A 21,545-nucleotide genomic window follows, 5' to 3' on the forward strand; every position below is an offset into this window, starting at 1 on the left:
CACTGGAAGATTAAGTGGGGGCACTGACCACTGGCCTGGTGGGGAATGGAGACCTGCTGGGTGGAGGTCATCGAGAGGACATTTACCTTCTATGGCTTGGATGGTTTGAATGCAGGTAAGTCCTGAAGAGACTTTCCACTAAACCATCACACGTGAGCATTTTTTGCTGGTGCACTGTGATTCTGCAGTTGTGGCACTGTTGTGACACATTTGTGCATGCACATAACGTGATGCTGTCCATCTCCCTCTGCAGCCCTCCTTTTCCTTCCCTGATCCTCTTCCTCTGCACCGTCTCTCTTCTATTTTCATGAAGAAAGCTTTCTTTCTCTCTCTCTCTCTTTTGCCTTTTTCTCTCTGATTCACACTTGTGGAGAGAACATTGGATCCTTGACTTTTTGAGTCTGGTTGTTTGCTCAACATGATATTCTCCAGTTCCATCCATTTTCTAGCAAATGACAGAATTTCACTCCTCATGGCCGAACAAAGCTCCATCGTGTATATACACACCACATTTCTTTATTCATCTGTCTGTTGATGGACATCTAGGCTGGTTCCATAGTTTGGTTATTGTGAATTGTGCTGCTATAAACATGGGTGTGCATGTATCACTATAGCATGCTGATTATAGTTCTATTGTATAAATACCAAGGAGTGGGATTATGGTGGTTCCATGTGTGGTCTTTTGAGGACCCTCTGTACTGCTCTCCATAGTGTTTGTACCAATTTACAATCCCACCCACAGTGTATGGTTCCTTCCTGCTACAGCTGTGACAGCTTTCACTATTGTTTGCAGGCTTGGTGATTGCTATTCTTACCATTGGGAGATGAAACCCGAGCGTAGTTTTGGTTTTTATTTCCTGATGGCTAAAGATGTTGGACAGTTTTTCTTCTATTTGTTGATCATTTGAATTTCTTATTTTTCATGTTTTTATTAGTACTTTATGATCACACATAATAGTGGGGTTCATCTTGCCACAATCACACTGCGTGAGATGTAGTCCGCTCCACTTCAGTCTCCGAGCTTCCTCTTCCCTTCCTCGTCCCTCCTCTGCTCCCCTTGCTCTACCCCACTGGTCTTCCTTCTATTTATTCATAGCTTCCTTTTAAAAGTTAGTTCAGCCATACTGAAATGACATGATGGCATTTGCTGGTAAATGGATGGACCCCAGACTCACAAAGTCAAGGGTTGAATGTTTCCTACATGTGGAAGTTAGACCAAAACAAGGAAAAAGAAGTGGCTGCGCGGGGTGGGGGTGTTCCAGAAAAAGAGAAGGGAGATCAGTGGAGCAGAGGAAGGGGATTGGGGGGGGGGGGACTGGAAAAGGAGGAATGGTGGAATGAAACTTCCAAACTTGACAAATGAAACTTGACAAACTGCTGTGCACATATATGAATATCCCACAGCAAATTCGCCTTTATGTATCTCTATAAAGTCCTAATTGATTTTCTTCTTTTGAGAAATATCTATTTAGTTTGTTTGCCCATTTATTAATTAGACTATTTGTTTTTGGTGTTAAGTCTTTTGACTCTTTATGTATTCTAGATATTAATCCTCTGTCAGAAGAATGGACAGCAAAGACCTTCTCCCTTTCCGTGGGTTCTCTCCACATTCCTGATTGTTTCCTTTGCTGTGCAGGAGCTCTTTCATTTGATGCCACCCATTAACTCTTGGCACTATTTCTGAGTTTTAGAGCTCCTATTGAGAAGGTGTTGCTTGTGGTGAAGGTGTTGCTGGAGTGTTGACTTTGTTTTCTTCTCTGAGTAGCATATTTTCTGGTCTAATTTCTGGGTCTCTGGTCCATTTTGAGTTGATTTTTGTGCAGAGTGAGAGGTAAAGGGTCTAGTCTCATTCTTCTACTCATGGATCACCAGTTTTCCCAGCTGTTAAAGGCTGTCTTTTCCCTGGTGTGTTTTTGGCACCCTTGTCCAAGATCGGATGACTGCTTCTGAGTCATTTGTTCTGTTTCCTTCCTGTACCAGTGGTCTGGGTCCGTGTTTATATCGATACTGTGCACTTTTGCCACCTTAGCTCTGGAGTGTAATTTGAAATTGGTCACTGTGATGTCTCCGTCATTGCTCTTTTTGCTTGGAATTGCTTGGTTATTCTGGGTCTTCCATTCTTTTCTTTGAATATTGGGACCGTGCCTCTCGCTCTGTGAAGAATGTCACTCGTATTTTGATGGGGTTTGCATAGGACCTGGAGATGGCTCTTGGTAACATGGCCCATTAGATTGTAAACATTGTTAACTTTCCCTCTGGATATTAACCAGCTATATGTTTGTTCCTGTAACTTTAAAAATAACATTGGCTGTAAACACAGGGCTGAAAACCTCTGGAAAACTCCTATGTGTGTTGTGCTGCGATCTGCCCGGTTGCAGGGAGGTGAGTGTCCAGATTGTCTCCTAGCTGGTCTTCTGCATTGCAGCCTGTGATTCAGAGAATGCACACAGCACCTTCTCTTCTTGAAAACTGGATACTAATAATTTTATTTAAGAAAAATTCGAACACTGAAAATTGAAGAGGACAGCAGGTTAAATATTAAAACACCTATCACCTGCACTTAATAAAAGTGTGTCATATTTTCTTCAGCTATTTTCCCGCAGAAGCATTTCAGAGCAAATTCAGACACAAGGACGATTTGTCCCTCATCACTTCAGTATGTGTCTCTAAGACCCAAGGGTGAGTCCCCAACACGCTTTGGGTGCCTCCCTGGTGCCCACCTGGGCATATCCCCAGAGGGGCACCTTTTACTCCCTAGCAACCAACTCCACTAATTTTCTGCTTGTGGCAAAATAACAAGTGTGATTTCATTTCCAGAGATAAGGGCTGCACTTCATTTTGATAAGAAATTTCAGTCCCATTAAAGCTTTAATCAGGCAGCAATAAACAGCCACTGGCTGGCGATTTCCACTTACTTTCTTGGCACGCTCCACGAAGGCCTGCAGGCCAGAGCGGGTGCAGGGGTCTACAGACAGCCCCGCACGGGGCAGCACCCCCGTGGGCCAGGATTCCCGGTCCTGTGGACTCTCCCCCGATGGCTACTCTCTGTTGTCAAGGGATTGGTTCAGACTTAGTATGAAACGTGTAGAAACCTGAACATTCTCAAAGTAGCACAGGTAAGATTCTAGCTTCTCTCTTCAGAACTCGATCCTGGGCCTTGTTCCAGAGGACGTGGGTTTCGGGTTCAGGGCTTACTCACGCCACGTTTCCCCCATCTCAGCCCACGCTGTGGGGGTTTGTTTTCTTCTTCTCCCCTGGTTGACAAGGCTTCTCCAATTACGGAAGCTGTCTCAGATGTGTCTGAGAGTCGCCTTTCCATATGGAAAGACTGCAAGTCCAGCCTGCGGGTCTCCAGCGTGCCCGGCCTCCCATCTCAGCACCTGCAGGCCGAGGCCGGGGCCGGGGCGGAGGGGAGATGGCTCACTGAGGGAGTGTGTGGGGCTGTGCTCCTCCAGCTCAGGCAGCCTCCCTGTCCATCTGGAAGGCCAGGAGCTGCTCCGAGGCACCAGTGTGGGCGCGGTGTGACCGGAGGAGGCTGCAGGGAAGCCCATGGAGAGCCTGGGAGGGTGTGGACAGCGGCCCAGGGCCCAACGAGCGTGCCCGGGCCTCAGGTCAGACCTCCTCCCTCAGACCCCTGCTGGCGGCCGCGTTAAAACTGCTCCCCAACATCCCCTGTTCTGAGGAGCTGCTGCTCTTGCGTGGACTTCAAGCCTGCCTTGTCTTGATCTGGCTGCCTGTCACCCGATGTGGGTCTCCATGGCTCCACATGAGGGTGGCACCTGTCTGGTGGAGTCCCCCTGGAGAAACATGACTTTTAACACAAGCACGCCTCCTCTGGCACGGTTGGGAGCGTGCCTCTGTCCCGGGAAGGGCCGCCTCCTTGAATCATCCATCGTGTGGCATTGACCTTGGCTTTGAACCGGGGATGCTGGTTTGAAAATCTTGCTGTTGTGAAAGTGCAGAGAAGGGAGAGCAGAACGGGGACTGAGACCTGGGCCTCGAGGATCGCTAGCTCCATCTCCTTTGCCAAATTTCTTGAGATGCTACAATTCAAGAGGCCACGAAATGTTCGCCTTGTTGGTAAACTCAAGAGACACCTGAGATTCCACCTCAGCGACCACTTCTTAGGGCTGCTGAGGCACCGGTGCCTCCTCGTTTTCTAGGATTAATGGGCCATGCGGGACCTTCAGGCCTTGTCCAGTCACAGTCCACACCAGCCCTGTCTGAGCGGCAGCCCGTTCCTGTGAAGGAGGGGCTCAGAGTTAACCCAAGGGTCACTTTTGATCTGTTCCAGTTGTGAGTGGTATGGATCCCTTAGTTTCACTTACATTTATATGTTCTGCAAACTCCACTTGAGTCTTCATTCTGGGCCAGGGTTAGGGTTAGGGCCAGGGTCAGGGTTAGGGTTTGGGCAGGTTTGAACCTGACTACAAACCTGCACTCTCTTGCAACTACGTAAATTGGAAAATCTTAGAGTTGAATCTAAAAGCAATAAACACACACATGTGCTGACCACACAGCAGACACCGGAGAACATAACCACCCCTGCTTCCAGGAGGATCTGGCCCCCAGGAGGGAGAACGCTCTGCGTGCATCACCTGGAGAGCCAGTGTGGCCAGTGAGGACGACAGGATGATGGCCTGGGCTGGGAGCCATGGACTCCGCATGGTCCAGCCTGAGGAGCCACTTGAGCTCTGGTGCCCTAGGGGTGGTGGTGCTGGGGCTGAACCTTCTCTCCAAGGTCAAAGCCAAGGCCTCGTGTGCACGGAGCAAATCACGTGTTGGGAATGCAATCCAAAAGCAGCAGGGTCGAGAGCGGGGCCTTCAGAGTGGCCAGGCCCAGGGCCGAGCCCTGCTTGGCCTCTCCGTGCCTCCTGACCTTCACCCCTCTCCTCCTGCACTTGGTCTCCCACTCCCTTCACACAGGACTGATGGTTCTTCTCTCCCAGGCCATGGGGCTCGGTAGCAAGGGTGGGGCCGGCTCTGCCCTCCGAGTGGACTGTGTTGTCAGAGAGCAATGTGTCCTCTTCTCCCTCTCTCTGCCCTCCTGCCTTCCCCAGTGGGCTGCTGCAGAAGGGAGGCCCTTGTCAGGGTGCGGCCCTTGACCTTGGACTCCCCAGCCTCTGGAACTGTGAGAAATGGATTTCTGTTCTTTGCAGAGGACAGTCCTCAGTGTCTGTGTAGCAGTACACAACAGGCCAAGGGGGGGTGCTCCTTCCTTCTGTTCCGGGGCCCTTGCCAACTCCTGGCTATGTCTGCCCTTCTGCTGACGAGCGCTGTGGTGTTGTTCACGAGTTTTCTCTGTCTCCCTGTCTTCACGGAGCCCCGGGTCATCCGACCTCTGCCATGCCTGCGGGAGCCCTGAGCCTGCAGTGCACCCCTCCCCTGTGCAGCAGGGGCTCGGGCACGATCAGCGAGCGAGATCGCGGGTCGGACTTTGAAAGTCACTTTTTGTCAGCGGAGGCACGTTTCAACACCGGCGTGTCCAGGAGACAGCTGGCTGCTGTAAAGATGGATTTAATGAAGGTGTGCATGTCCGGGCTTGCCTGGCGGCTGCTGGTTGTGCAGGCCGGCCTTGGACTGTGCAGGGGGACGGTCTGCGTGCAGCTCGCCCTGGCTTAACTTCACCATGCCCTCACCGTCCCGAATCCCTCCAGACAGGAGCTCGCGACTCCCAGGGCAGAGGCCCACACACACCCGAGCGTGCAGTCACCACACTGGAGCCCGTGCCTGGCTTCCCGGCCGGCAGAGGACAGCACCAGCTCCAGGGGAGGCCCGATCCAGGGAGGCTGGGCGGCTGAGGCTGGGAATCTTGCTTTGTACAGCCTCTGGTCCTCAACTCCGCCATGGAAATACCCAGTTCTGTGCGCAGTTAAGATCCTATCTGTTCGAAGGCGTCATCGTGGAGGGAAAAGTAATTTTGGCGAGCCTGTGAGCAGCGTGCCCAGGACGCCCTTGCCCACCTTTCTTCTCTTGTGGTCCATCCTTTATCGAGGCCTATCTGCTTTCAGCATCTGGCCCGGCTGCCAATGCTAAATATCATTCTGATAATAATAACACGGTGGCTCTCCAAGCTCCCTTTCATCCCAGGAGCCCAGAGCTTACGCACGTTAATTAAGTAAGCTCCGTGCAGCACCCTTGAAGGCAGACGTGCGGTGTCTGCAAGACGGTTCAAGTGGTTCCCTCCCGGGCTCGCCCTGTGCCGCTCGGGCGCAGGCTGCCCTGCTGCCGGGTTCAGCGGAGCCCCACATGAAAGGCCCCTGCCGAGAGCTTTCTGGGGTGGAGTGTTCTGCCAGCGCTTCACCTCGGCTTCTGCAAAGGCCTTTTGTGTGCGGTCCGAAGTGTGGGTGGATCTGCCCGGGCCTCCAGCCTCCCCTGCTGGGCTCTCCTGCCGTGGGCCTGGTCTCTGCAGAGGAGACAGCAGCGACTCTGGAGGCCAGGCTGCTGCAGGTGGAAGCAGAGGCCCAGCACACTCCCGGGGTGCGGTGTGGGGCCGGTGAGCCTCGCCACAGCAGGTCAGAGCCATGTGGACACAGCACGTCCGCCCAGCCTCCTAAACACCCTCAGGTGCTGGCCGCCCGGGAGGCCGGGAGCCCAGGCTGCTGCGTGCTCCCTCGTCTAGCCTGTGTGAGTGGCTGCACGTCCTTGGGGATGTTTCTCTGTGGCGGCCCTGAAGGGAAAGGTGCCCAGCCTCCCGCTGGGCTCTCCAGGGCCAGGGACGGAGGTGTTTCTCGTAGCAGTGACCTCGCTATCACAACTTTGTTCTAGGGACGTGTCCCCATGAGTCCAGGTCAACAATCTGCATGTCATGGTTCAGATGAAGGTCCCTGAAGCTCACCTGTGAGACTGGGCAAAGGTCTGGAGAAGAGATTGGGCACTACCTTGACCTAATCAGAGGATGGACCCCTGAGGGTTAGTTGAGTGGTGACTGGAGGCAGGTGGGGTGGCGGGAGGACGGGGCTCCCTGGGCACGTGGCTATGGGGTGTGTTTCGCAAGTGGAGAGTCCAGTCTCTCGCTCACGCTGCTTCCTGATCATCGTGTGAGCGGCTTCCCTCTGCCACACTCTTCCGCCATGATGTTCAGCCTCGCCTTGAGCCCTGAGGAGTGGAGACTGCTGTCTGTGGACTGAGACCTCTGAAACTGTGAGCCCCAAATCAACTTTTCCTCCTCTCCAGTTGTTCTGCTGGAGTCTGTAGGTAAAAGTGTGGAAAAGCCAACTAAAACAGAATGGAATTAAAATGCAGTGGCTTCTCATGCCTGGGCCTTGACCCAGCTGAGAGGAGGAGCAGACGAGCAAGTGGCCACTGGGGGCATCTGCTGGTGACCAAGGGGGCGGGGCCGCAGGAGGGCTGCAGTCAGGTGGAGCAGTCCCTTCCTGGGGTGACTTTGGATGTCCCCGTCTAGCCTGAGGGCTTCTGTGGGTGCAGGTGGAGGTGCTGAGGGCTGTGTCGTCCCGGTGGCCGAGGTGCGTGTGTGTGAGGACGTTTGGAGAGAGTGTGTGTGTGTGAGCAGTGTTATGTGTGTGTGGCTGTCTTTGTGTCTGTAGGGCCACTTCCTTGCATGTTCCCGGGTGACTCAGCAGGCATAGCCGAGCACAGAAGACCCCTCCCTCGGTGGGGCCAGCATGGAACTGAGGACACGTGTCACTGGTTGGGCAGGCCACCACTGGACAAAGCACAGTGAGGGCAGAGGGCTGCCCGTTCAGCCTGTGGCCCCTGGACCTTCGCGGCATTTCTCCTGAAGCCCGATGCCTCCTATTCTGTCGCCAGGTATGTTCTTGGTCTGTCAGCAACCTACCCCACCGGCCGAGCTCAGTGGGTTGTGGATGTGACACAGGCCCCATCCAAAGCTCCTAGTTGGACATGCAGTTGTGGCCATGCATGGAGAGAGCTATTGCCTTGGTTTGGACGCTGAATGTCCCTCAAAGACCCACGTGTCAGTCTTGGCCACCAGGACACTGCTGTTGTGAGGTGATGGAGGCTTCGGGAGGTGCTCTCAGTGGGAGGCCCTCGGGTCACTAGGTGTCTCCAAAGTGGGTGGTGGGACCTCAGTCTCTTCCTCTCTCTCTATTGCCTCTTGACCAGGAGGTGACCAGCTTTGCCATGTCCTGCCAAGAGGCACTGAGATGCCACAGGCCAAGCAGCAGCCCAATCCATCACGGATGTGAACCTCTGAAAATGTGAGCCCCCAAACCTTCTCTCTTTGTAAGCCGATTGCCTCAGGCGTTCTCTGACAAGTCCTGAGGGCCGTTTAGAGTGTGGGCCTTCCTTGGCCTGGGCACAGGTGTCAGTCACAGGTGCTGGTTTGGACTTACTCTTGCTGCTCTCGGGGTTTCCTGAGCCACAGGAGTGGAGTCATGGCCTGCTGTGTCCACCCCTGGGCCCTGGAGCCTGTCTCCAGGGGTGTGGCTAGGTCCAGCAGGCTGTGGAATGTTCTGGCTCGCCTCCTCCCGGGTGTGAGCGGTGCCTCTTGTCGCGACGCTGGGTGAGTGGGGTATTCCTGTTGTGGAGCGGGGCTGTGGAGGGGGCCGTTCCCAAGGGCGCCAGGCTCCTGCCGCGCCTGGCTGCGCCTCCAGCCACGTGTGCTGAAACTGCTTCTGAGGGAAGGCCAGGGTGGGGGAGGCCAGTCTCCTCTTCCTGCTAAATCAGACCCTGCAGAGGAGAGAGGCCCGTTGGACAGACTCTACTACAAGGGTGAACTTGGGGGACCCCTTGAGAATGGGGTTGGCCTTGTCCTGTGGGTGCTGAGACTAAGTAGATGCCACGGTCTCTTCACAGAGGTCTCCCTACCCTGATGTTGGCATTTCCCTGTCCGGGGAGCCATGGAGGGAGGGTCGCTGTCTGCCAGGTGAACCGTGGTCCCAAGGGGCAGCGCCGTGCCCAGGGCTCCGGGGCCTCTGGTCGGATTGCCCATCACTCTCCTAGGCAGGCCCGTGAGCTGCGTCTGGGGTTCTGCCTGCTGTGCCCGGGTGCCCTCTGCGGGCAGGCTCAGCGGAAGGAGCGGCGGCACCAGTGGTGGAGGAAGCCTGAGCGTCCCACCCCATGAGGGTGTCTGTGCTTAGGAGGGGCCCAGGAGCCTCGGGCCACGGTCCCCAAGAGGGGACCACGCAGCCATGGTGATTGTTCACTGGCCGTGTTGGGGCTCTGGCTTCTTCTTCCCGGGCAGTGATTACTGAAGTATGATTCATGCAGGGAGGCGCACCCTCAGCGTTACGAGTCCTGACACACGCATACCATCCCGTAACCACGGCGACCACGGCCCATCTAGAAAATGCCCTGTAATCCCCCCAATTTCCTCACGGCTTGTGCAATAAACTCCCTCTTCCTGCCCGAGACCCTGGAAACCACTGGGCTGGTATCTGTCCCAACAGTTTATCTCTGAAACGCTCCAACAGTGCGAAACGTGGCGCTGGCGCTCTCGCTCGGCAGAGGCTGGAGCCCTCAGCGCTGTGCGGAGCGCCCTGGGCCCTGGGGGCCGGCGCTAGGTGCCCTCGCGTGGGCCTGTCCCTCTCAGCGGACGGGCGTCTGGGGTTTTCAGTCTGGCTTTGTGAATGACAGAACGGCAGCCTGGGCTGGGGTCTGTGTGGAGGGCGCCCATTTCTCTTGGGGAGATTCCTGGCGTGGGTTCCTATGGCACAGAGTACGTTCAAGTCGACAGGAGGAAGTCAGATTGCTTTCCAAAGTGGCTGGGCCATCTGGCACCCCCACCTGGAGCAGGCCCTTGCCGCGGCTCCAGGAGGCCTGTGGGATGTCTCACTGTGACCTAAGGCACTTCCCTAACGCCGGGCGCTGGGCGTCTGCTCGCGGTCTGACCCGCTGTCCGTCCCTCCTCCCTGGGAAGTGTCTGCTTGCATCTTTTGCCTGCCCCGCTTCCTTGTAAATCCCGCCCTTTGTCCCATGGCACCGTGGAAGCTCCTTGGAGATGCCGACACAAAATCGGATGCCTGCTAGGCAGATGTCCCCCTTGGTGGCTCGCCTTCTCAGCTTTCCTCAATAGCATCCTTCAAAGTGGCTGATTTTGAAAAAGTCCAACGAGTATCTATCCACTGACTAAGCAGCTCTTTGATTTTCCTTGCAACACACTATTCCCACAGTGGGTGCCAGCAGCAGTGCCCTTCCGCGTTCTGTTGGCCTAGTGGAGAGCTGTTCCTCCGGACGCCCAGGCTCACGGGGCGGAGTGCTGTCGCGCGCCCACCTTATCCGTTTACTCCGGGACTGGCCGGGTCCAGGGTGCTCCGTGTTTTCTGGTCACTTGACTTTCCCTTTCCTCTCTTCTCTTCCTTTTAGCCTTCCTTCCTTCCTTCCTTCCTTCCTTCCTTCCTTCCTTCCTTTCCTTCCTTCCTTCCTTCCTTCCTTCCTTCCTTCCTTTCTCTTCCTTCCTTCCTTCCTTCCTTCCTTTCCTTCCTTCCTTCCTTCCTTCCTTCCTTCCTTCCTTCCTTCCTTCCTTCCTTCCTCTCTCTCTCTCTCCCTCCCTCCCTCCCTCCCTCCCTCCCTCTCTCTCTCTCTCTCTCTCTTTCTTCTTTTTCTTTCCTGCAGCACTGGGGATGGACCCAGGGCCTCTCCCTTGCCAGGCACACCATAGCCAAAGCTGTTCTTTCTCCTGGGAAGTCCTTGTTCTGGCCCTTCACTGATTTTACTTTCAGTCTCTACTGTTTTTTTGTTTTTTTTTTTCCTCTTGATCTGAACAGAACTTCCAAAAAAGTATTGATGCTAAGGAGCTACTTATTTGGTCTCTATTTTCAATGAGAGTACCTTTGTTACTTTTTTTTTAAGTAGCTAAACTTAAAGCTTCAAATATTAAGTTTTGAAAAATGTTCTTTGAAAGAAAAAGTCAGCAATGCTCACCGAGCCTTGCCCTTTGGATGTGTGTCCAGGGTGCTGCGCCTGCTTTTCTCCCCTTCGGCCTGGCTTTTCCTAGCTTCAGAGCTGTGTGTTCCTAGATGGCCGCGGTGAGACCATGATGAAGCTTACTTTCCACGTGCTCATGAAGCTTGTATTTGTCTTGATAACCAGTAAGCCTTCCTCTATGTCAACATGCATCTAGAAGCACTAAAACAGGAAAATCATGTGGTCATCTTGATAAACGCAGGAAAAGTTTTGACAAAACTGAGCACCTATTGGTGACTTTAAAAGAATCTCAGCGGACTCCAGTTTGAAAGGCTGGCCTTAATCTGATAAAAGGTGTGAAAAATCTACAGCTCACCCTCTCTTCAATGGTGAAGGATTCTGTGCTCTCCCCCCATGATCCAGGAGAAAAGAAAGGTTTGCTTTCTATGGAATGCTGAACTTGTGACTGTAGCTGGAGGAGTAAGGAAAGAAAAGTCAGTAAGTTTCTTGCACACAGGGTGGAGGAACTCTGTTTATCACAAGCAACGTGACCATCCACGTGGACATGTTAACGGGATTCATGAGAAGTGTGCTGGAGCTGTTAAGTTGAGCCAGGAAGATAAGACCACACGCTGCTGCATTTCCTTATTCTGGGAAGCTGGAAATTGAGACTAAAAACAAGGCCATTTGGGTAGCATCAAGATTCGGAATCATGCCTAATGGACCACATGCCCTAGTCACAGGTAGAAAACCACCACCCGTAAGGTGGTGAGCACAGAAGCATGGCAGCACCCTGCCCACCAAATGGCCCACATGGACAAAGCCCCACAGGTATCAGAGGGAAGGAGCTGGTGCTCCAATTGGTACAAAGTTCTAGAAAATAAATTTTGTAATGTGTACAAAGAGTTCACTAGAGTCAACTACACCCTCATTAGACACACAGCTGGACTTTATGAAACAGGGAACTAGAGACACAGACGGAAACAGTGCTGCGATTCTCTCTCCAGGCAATGGCGCGCTGCTCAGAAGCACGGAAGCGCGTGAGCCCCGGATCAGGACACCTGGACACACGCTGCCAAGGTCACGCCCCGGAGGCTGAACCTGAAGGGCAGAGTTCTAATTCTGGCTTCATCAGTTAACCAGCTGTGTGATCTCAACTACGTAATTACATGTTCCAAGCTGCAGGTCCATCACCTACGATACAGCAGGGGAAGCATGTAGAATTGCTGAGGTAAGGATCAAGGGTTAGATTCACCGATGACGACACACAGCGAAAGCTAGCCCTCGTTATTCTTATCATTCTACGGAAATGCTGTGAAGCATAAAAACTCAACTGTCTGGTAGCAAAGTAGGTTCAGTTAATAGTTTGATTTCTTATTTGTACGTCTTCCTGTAGTACGAGTTTTCTTATGATGGTTATTTTGTTTCTGTAATAAAAATTAGTTGTACTTGGAAATATTTTAAAGATTTTTTTTTTTTTTTTTTTAGTACTGGGAATTGAACTCAACCTCTGAGCCACATCCACAGCTCTTTTTTGTATTTTATGTAGAGACAGGATCTCACTGAGTTGCTTAGTGCCTCACTTTTTCTGAGGCTGGCTTTGAACTCAAGATCCTCCTGCCTCAGCCTCCTGAGTCATTGGGATTCCAGGCGTGGCTTAAAGTAGTTTTCAATAATGACAAGCTCATGGTGGAATTCAAAGTGAAAACACGGCAGGAAACAAAACTGAAGACAGACTCTGAGCCTTTAGGCTGGGGGTGTTGCTCAGTGGCTTGCCCAGTGTGTGTGAGGCCTTGGGTTGCTTCTCCAGTGTCTCAATAAGAGTAATACAAAGAATGTTAACTATTCTAGAACTTCTTTTTATTTAATGTAAAAGCATAGATCAAAGGCTAAATGGAAAAGGAATAAGATCATCTCTGAGTAATAAGAGTAGATTTTTATTTCCTTTTTAATGCATTCAGTTAAAACTGTTTCTTTATGCATTGTTTTTATAATGAGAGAAGTCAGACGGATCAATTGTCACACATCCAGTCAGCCTCAGGGCCCCTGGACTCCATGTCTATGAGTTGCCTACTTGCTGAAGTTTTTTCTGTGGCCCTCAAGTTGGTGTCTGTGTGGTTGCTTTGGTTGCCCAGGGACGTGAGGCGTTTGGAAAGCTGACCATGTGCATGCAGCAAGGTGTCTTTAAACAGATACTCACCAAGCGAGATTCCGCAGGGAAGAGTTGAAAGAGCAGTGGCCAGCGCTGAGAACCCAGCTCTGCGTCCTCTGGAAGCAGCCTCCACACCTGCTGACCCAGTTCACTCCAGCTTTGAAGAGCCCAGTTCCAGGATCGGGGAGCCTCACCCCTGCATATTTTTGGTTTAATATCCTAAGTCCCCATGGTAGGTTCCACGAGCTCGAGAAGAGTAAATAAGGAGCCTTAAGTACTAAAGCAGGGCCACCTGACTCCGTGGCCAGGGCTCAGCCCCCTCCCTGCAGGCCTCCTGCCTCTCCTGCTGTGGCCACACCGTCAGTCTTGTTCCTTATTTCAGTTTCCACTCCTCTGTTTCATGTCTGCCCCAGTCCCTTTGCCCCGCGCTTTCCCCTGTCTGGAATGGGCTCCGTTATTTCCCTCCCCCACTGCTTCCTCCCCAAATGCCATGGCTTCTGGTGGCCGGCTTCCGAGCTCTGAGGTGGCAGATACAAAGTCCGTTTCGGCTGAGCTCGGAGCCTGCGCTGCTCCTGGCCACTCTCCAGCCCTGGCCGAGGAGCTCTTATGTAGCTCTGTCCTGCACGGGCCTCTCCCCTCCCCGGCGGGGCTCCGGGTCTGAGGCCCAGCCCCCTCACTGTGGCCAGGGCCTGGCCTGGAAGAACATACCAGGAACTGTCACTCATGACCGTCACTCATGGAGAGGGTGTGATGGGGCTGAGCCTGGGCACAGACAGCAGGGATCTGGGAAGGCGGTGGCAGGCGTGGGCCACAGTGCACACGGCCCTGGGAAGCGGGCCCCAAGTCGGGCTATGGGGACAGGCCCAGTGGGACACGGCCACAGCTCTTTTGGTCTGGGGCCCATTGAAGGTTTTTGAAAGCCGAAGAGAAATTGGGTCATCTCATGTTAGGAGGTAATGTCGACAGGGAGTCTGGAGTCGGGGCTTCCTCTTTGAAGCCAGGCCTGCCTGCAAGACCTGCAGCCGCAGAGGGCATGTCACCGTGGCACCTCTCAGCCCAGGACAGTGTCCAGACACTGGAGGATGGCTCCTGGCCCCCGTCCACGGAGCTGCACTGACTCCTGACTACACATTCCCATGGCCGAGTGCCGGTCAATGTTTTAAAGATCTAAATTCATATGTCTTAATATTGGCATTGGATTAACTGAATATTGTCTTTCTAGGGAGTAAGTAGAAGACACCAAGTTTTGTGGGTTTCTCTGTAAGTTAGGGGAGCTTAGTCTTTTAATGTTTATTTTATTTTAGAACTAGGAGGAAACAGTTCTGAATGGGCCATGTAATTAGTGGTGTCCCTCTAGCTGGCTGGTGGCTCCCTCAGTGAGCCATTACTTCATTATTTTGTGTGTGTGGTGCCAGCGACTGAACCCAGGGGTGCTGTGCCCCTGAGCCACATCCCCAGCCCTTTGTATTTTATTTTGAGACAGGGTCTTGCTAAGTTGCTGAGTCTGGCCTTGAATTTGTGATCCTCCTGCCTCAGCCTCCGGAGTGACTAGTGTGTGTCACCATGCCTGGCTGACTTGTTTTCTCGTCTCTCTGGTGAGGAGGGAGGAGATGTGGCCTCATCACTTCTGCCACTTGATGGGGTATTGGTGCACAGAGGGTTTGAGGTTCTCCTTTCCTCCTGAGCACAGAGCGGGCGGCTGCCTGGAATGCTGGACGTCTGTGAGCCCTGCGCACGATGCCGAGTGGGGGCTTCGGCACATACTCTTGCACATGGGAACACATCGGGGACTGAGCAGGCTGAGTCCCTTGCGTCCTAAGTAGCCTTCTGGATGGCAGAGAATCTCCTTGAGCTGAAGGGCAGGAGGGAAGGTGCTGAGCTCCAAGGCTCCACCCTCGCCCCAGGACGTCCACTCCAGGTGCTGAGAGGGGGACCGAGAAGCAAGTCTGCGCAAAACAGCCTGGGCTGCTCCATCTCGAGGCTGAGGAGCGGCATTTCCTGAAACAGGAGGTGGACGTCTCCGTCTCACCCACAGCGGAAGGGAGCCTGGGAGGCTCCGTGGTCCAGAGCGTGAGAGACTCCACTTGGAAGTGCCGTCTGGGAGCCCTCGTGCTGAGGTGGGCGTGGAACGTGCCCCACGGCAGCTTCGCTCAGGAGCAGACCGGGAGGTGCTGCCGGCCCTGGAGCCGCGTGCGCTGGGAGCGCCCGGTGCCTGTCCTCCCCGGGGGTGGCGGTGCGTTGCTGCCCTGCTCGGAGCGCTCCAGTTCATTTTTGCTGCTGTCATGTGCGCTTGATATCGCTGTCCTCGTGATCTGCTTGATTTAAGAGCACGGAGAGCACACGGGGTGAGCTATTGGGGAAGTGATCGTACTCAAACCCCAGTCTCACCGACAATAGAATTATTTGTTCTCTGCAGCCAAGAAGCAGCCAGGAGCCCTTCACATCCCTGCTAATCGCTGCAGACACTTAATAATGGGCTGACTCGGGAGGCCGACAAAAGTCTTCTCATAGGGTTTCAATATTCCCTAAATTTGTGTGGTGAGCTGCGAGCATTTGGTTTAGAGAAGCCTCCCAACTACAAAAGGCTTTTCTTTCCATTTCTGTGCTGCACCTTTAAAGGCCCCAAGCAGCTCCCACGCCCATCGACGTGTCTTCAGCTGTTTCTGCAGTTTGCTTTCTGCTTTGAGGACATTAAAGGACACTTTCAAGTCAAACGTCTGGCAGGAGCATGTGAGAGGAGTGGCCCCGTGCCACCCTCCAGAGGACCCAAGGATTGTGTGGAGGGCTGTTTTCCTTTCCTGCCTGAAAGAGCTGGGCTCTGGCTGCAGAGGGAGCTGGGCCCTCCCAGCCAGCCGGCATCGCCCCTTCCCCCACCCGTCTGCCTTCCCAGCCAGAGAGGCCCTGAAGTTTTCTTTAGCTTTTGTTTGCTAAAGGGGGGTTCAGGCCTTGTGTACAAAATTGGCCCCTAAGTCTGACATGGTTTCTCCACCGGGAGGGCGGCCCGAGAGTGGAAGCCAGCTTTGGGCTGGGCTTTAATTGCCGCTCTTGTAATCCCGGGACGTTGAATGCTTTCTTGAGGCAGACACAGGCTGGGAGAGGGGCCTTTTTACAAACTAAGTGCCCTGCTAAGCTGCGCGTGTTTTCATAAGAGACTCCAGGGAATGTGGAGCTACAGTAGCTCGAGCTGCTCTGGTTGGGTGGAGATGGGCTTTGTAAGACCCCTCTCTCTGGCCATGGGCTTGCAGGCTAGTTGATGGGGATTAGCTTCACAACGGGCCACAGGCAGCACGGGGGTTCCCCGAGAACCGCCACACTGAGGTCTGGAAGGATGACGGTTCTGTGGGACACGTCAGGGAGCGTGAGCACACCCCTGCGCTGGCTCTCCCTTGGCTGTGGCCTCACCAGCCAGCGCAGGTCACTGGCCTGTCCTGAGAAATCTGCCACTGACCTGGGAGGGTGGCCCAGAATCCATGCAACAGAGGGAAGGAATTCAGGGTGCTAGCTTTTGGGATAGAGCTTTTGACTAGGGCAGGGGCACGACCCTGCGCATGTGATGTGTGTGCTCAGGTGACAGCCCTTGTAGCTGGTGGTGTCTGCATAGCGCCTGGTGGACTCTGGCTGTCTGCCGGCATGTGTTTGGTATTGTTGGCACTTATTGGGTAGATGCCCATGGGACGCATCACCTCTGACAGTATCCGATGTGCTCTATTGGTGTCTTTGGGTACACGTTTGGTGTCTGTTGCTACCTGGGTAGTGTGCCATGGTGTCTGATGGACTCTGTTGGTGTCTGTGCGTGTGTTGGACATCTGATGGAACCTGTGATAGCTGAGTAGTATCTGATGGTGTCTGGTGGACTCCGTTGGTGTCTGTGGTACATATTTGGTCTCTGTTGGTGTCCTTTGGTATCTGAGCAGTATCTGAAGGGCTCTGTTGGCATCTGTGGGTACACATTTGGAATCTGATGGCATCTGTTGGTATCTGATGGCATCTGTTGGTGTCTGATGGTGTAGGTTTCTGTTGGTAGGGGCTCTTGGAGCTACTCCAACTGTGATGTGTAACAGTTGAGGTGCTGTGGTGATGGACGTCTTTGGTGAAGTTTCTTGGAGCTGCTTCCTTTTGACTGGCTTGAAAGCTGCAGATGGACGTGTTTCCAGCTGCTGAATACGGAGCTGGTTTTGTAGAAGGGCATTTTGTACAGGAATCATCAGTGAGCTACGAACCAAACCAGCAGATCTGGGTTCCAATGCTGGTTCTGACACATTCCTGGTCACTTGAACATGAGAAAACTACTTAACACAATTTTAAGAAAGTTTTTTGGAATACCTACTTGTTATTTTCTGGGAGAAACAAATATCAAAGAGATAATATTTTCCTGTAGGAAACTCATAATGCGACTGGAGATATAAATGGCCAGCAACCACTCGAATGGTGGGCAGTTGCGTCTACATGAACAATGGCAGAACATAGTGAAGTTGGGAATGATCAAGGTCAGGAAGCATTTGGGGCTCACAGAATAACAGGTGATTGATTTCAACCGGAAGGCTTGTGAAAGGTCTCATGGGGGAGAAACCTTGCTGGTGTTCAGGGCAGAGATAAGCGTGCTGGGGGCTACACTTTCGAATCTCCAAGCCCAAGCTCCAGGCTGTTTCAGTTCATGTTTGCACACTGAGAGAACCGAAGCATCCTCTCATGTATGGGCACCTGGGCTGTTCTGCTCATGGCAAGATTTCAGGGAAACTTTGGGACTAAATCAAATACTACTTTGTAACAGAGAACCTGAAACTGGGAAGACCGTACATGCAGGTGAAGGTGCAGCTTGGGTTCAGCCTGGTGTGCCTGGGTCTCCTCTGCAAGCTTGGAAGTCCCACAAAACCTCTGGAACAGGGCATTCATTTCAGATTGTGGGCCACTCCTGTGCACGTTCTATTTTTAAAAAACTCTAAATCTTATTTGTCCTGATTAGTTGTACCTGACAGTAGAATGCATATTACCCAGCTTTAAAGAAGAATGAAATTCTGGCACTTGATGGTAAGTGGATGGAGGTAAGTGAAATAAGCCAATCCAGAAAACAAAAGGCCGAATGTTTTCTCTGATATGTGGAAGCTAATTCACAATGAGGGGGTGGGATAGGGAGCCATAATCTATTTTTTAAGTTAAAAATAACCTATATACATATATATTTGGAAATTTAACTTGAAAATACAACAACTTGCTTTGTACTGCAGACCACGTAGACTCATTTTTGAGAGATCATGAAATAATCATGCAGACCTATATATCAAGAAAGCCTCTTCATACGGTGCTTAAAGGACTCTGGTGTCCACAGAGGCCTCTGAATCTGATAACCTGAGCCATCCTGGAATCTCGTCTCCCAGGCGACATTCGATGATCACCAGCACAGAAGTTTAGATTTCCGGCTGCGTTCTGGGGATCTCTTTTCATCAGACCTGGGAGCTTCCCTCGCCCAAGGCTCTGAAATTGTCATAAAGTTAGAAGAGGTTCACAAACACGTACATTTGGGCACTTAGCTCCCTTGTTTTGCCACCTCACTCATTACTTGAGTTCAACTATATGAGAGGTGGAATCTGAGGCTCCAGATGCAGCTTTCTGCAATCCAAGAAATGTTAATGAGTTATCTGGGGAAAACCTTTGTCAGGTCTACCTTGTAGGAAGCTAAGGAACAAGAAGGAATGGGGCTGTCACTGGAAGAGTACTGGCTCCAGGACACGCTGGACCACGTACTTCCCACGCATCCCGGGGTTCCACTCGCACACAGCACAGGAGGTCGCTGTCCACATCCTGTTTTACAGGCAAGCAAACCGAGGGTCAGGTGGAGCAGGCAACGGGGGGGGGGGGGGGGGGGGGGGGGGGAGCTGCACGTGCTGCCTTGGAACTCTCTTCCCTCCGTGGGCTGTGTTCTCCTCCGTCACCTGTGGCAGTCAGCTTTGTGTCACTGGGACCACAGCCCCTGACAAGAACAACTTAGAGGAGGAAAGACTTCATTGCGACTCATGGTTGCAGGCATGGTCCTGGCTCCTTGCTCTGGGCCAGCGGTGAGGCAGAACATCATGGCAGAAGAGCGCAGAACAGGAAAATTGCTCAGCTCCTGGCAGCCAGGAAGGAGAGGGAGAGAGAGGGAAGGAGGAAGAGGGGGGAACAAGGGGCAAGGGAGAACAGTAGACCTCCCTGGGCACGCTCCCAGGGACCCCGCTTCTCCACCAGGCCCACCTTCCACCAGTCCATTCGGCCATCCGGGGATTAAGCTGCCAATGAGGTCAGCGCCCTCATGAGCTCCTCACACTCAAAGGCCCAGCTCTGAACCTTGCTGCACTGGGAACATGATCTTAAAACCAAGATTTGGGGACATTCTAGATCCAGAATGTGGTGCCCTCCACGCGACTGTTCTCGCGTCTGTGAGACTTCCTGAGGCTCACGTTAACACTCTTCTTCCTCCGGGAGCTTCCGGGCCCCCGGGAGAAGCTGGGAGCCCCCGCACCTCTCCCATGGGTGTCCGTGTTCTCCACGTGCTGTCGGAGACCCCAGGGGATGCCAGGGCCCTTAGATGGTCTGCAAGACACACAGTGGGTGAAAATGCTGGCCCTGGGCTGCAGTCACAGTCCCCGCTTCCGACACCGTCACACTCCCCAGGGAACACGCCGACAGAATACCAGCTCACTTAAAATTGTTTTGACAAGGCAGTGAAAGCTCGTGAGCGTCTTAGACATCAAACCCTGCAGTGCACATCTCTGCGCTATTGGGTGTGAGGTCGCGGGAAGCAGCCCAGCCCTCCTGCATCTGAGTGTGATGGTGGTCTGAGAAATGCCCCTGGGGACAGAGTTGCAGGGTGGGATGGTCTTCATGTGGGTCTCCAGTTGACCTGAAAGGCCAGCGCACACTGTGGTTGCTGAGACTCTAACATCTGGTGATTGTTTTTCTCTAAACAAGCAGAGTGACCTTCACTGCACGGAGAGCAGTAGAGGTGTTTATCACCAATGATGACACCCAGCCATCCGAAGGAGAGCTGGAATCCTGGAAAACTTGATTTGCCACATGAACTTGACAACTCTCCAACACGAAAAGACATTTCCGATGCCATCAGTGGAGATTTCGGCACATGTGATTTTGGGATATTGTATAATGATAAGAGTGGACATTTAGAAGATCTGCTGAGCTCAGCTGATGAGCAAAAATGTGCGAGGCCACAAAATCATGGGTCAAAAACAATTCAAGTTAAATGAGGGACCAAGGGACTTTATTGGAATTGTTATATGTTGCAACTGGCTTTTTTGGGGGAGTGGGTACCAGGGATTAAACCTAGGGACACTCTACCACTGAGCCACATCCCCAAGCCATTTTCATTTTTTATTTTAAGACAGGGTCTAGCTAAGAATGAGGCTGGCCTCATACTTGTGATCTTCCTGCCTTAGAATCCTGATTCATTGGGAATACAGGTATGCACCACTGCACCCACCTACATTGCAACTGATCTTTAAAAACTGATTGCTTATTTCACTTAGCATGATAGTGTCCAGATCCATCCATTTACTGGAAAATGTCATAAAGTCATTCTTCTTTAAGGCTGAGTAATATTCCATTGTGCACATATGCCACATTTTCTTTATCCATTCATCTGGCACCATAGCTTCGCTGTTGGGAATTGTGACCCCCAATAAGTTGTGGGGGAGGGGAGGATAGAAGTTCAGTGGATTAGACAAAGGGGAATGAAAGGAAGGGAGGGGGTAAGGAAAAGGAAAAACAGTGGAACGAATCTGACATCATTTTCCTGTGTACACACCTGAATCTCACAGTGAATCTCACCATTGAGTACATCCACAAGACTGGGGTCCTAATTAGAATAAGTTATACTCCATGCTTGTATAATTACATCAAAATGGATTCTACTGTCATGTATAAGTAAAAACAACCAACGAAGTTTAAAAAGGCTTACTTGTCAAGTTTTGGTGTAGCATCAAAGGAGAGACTGACGGTCTGAAAAGGCTACTAAAGGATGGGGTCTTGCCCTGACACGCCCCTCATGAACTGAGACATTCTGAATGGGAAATGCACGTGACACGCCTAAACACTGAGCACCACAGCTCAGCACCCCGCGCCTGTGATGGGGGCCAGCTCACCACTGCTGCCCAGCCTTGTGGGAGGGGATGCGTGCCCAGGAAGAGATCCAAATTCAGGCTGCGAGGGTGGTTTCCACTGAGCTCATGGCGTTCTCACATCGCAGTATAAAGTGCTAACAGGTCCCACCTTGAGCCACCTGCACGGGGACCCTCTGCACAGAGCTGGGAGCAGCCGGGCTTTCCACATGGACTTCAGAGGGAAAAATGCTTCTCAGCAGCTGGAGCGCACGACCCGGGACCCGGCCCGCCTGGCGGCGCACGCGGGCCAGTCTGTGAAGGCCAACACGGCCCCTCCTCTGCGTGATTTCCATTTCGTTTTGGAAATGTAACTATTTACTAAAAGAATATTATGTAACTATAAAGAAAATATTTTATATGAATATTTAAAATAAATTTACCACTATTCTGAGTGTTTCAGATTCTGGTTTAAGTTG

The 21,545-nt window shown here is 52.5% G+C and overlaps 1 long non-coding RNA gene across 3 annotated transcripts; it reads left to right on the forward strand.

Annotated features, from left to right (window-relative positions):
- The first annotated feature begins 7,535 nt into the window (after positions 1-7,535).
- LOC306667308 lies at positions 7,536-21,137 on the forward strand. Of its 3 annotated transcripts, none has more exons than XR_013765494.1 (4): positions 7,536-7,770; positions 8,086-8,180; positions 17,751-18,021; positions 18,636-21,137. It is a non-coding gene; the product is annotated as an uncharacterized lncRNA (long non-coding RNA). The 3 variants fall into 3 exon arrangements; XR_013765495.1 differs by having other exon boundaries at positions 18,649-21,137; XR_013765496.1 differs by having other exon boundaries at positions 17,751-18,007.
- The last annotated feature ends 408 nt before the right edge of the window (positions 21,138-21,545 follow it).

The sequence above is a fragment of the Sciurus vulgaris genome, assembly GCF_902686455.1.
Source record: "Sciurus vulgaris genome assembly, chromosome: 8".
NCBI lineage: Eukaryota > Metazoa > Chordata > Mammalia > Rodentia > Sciuridae > Sciurus > Sciurus vulgaris.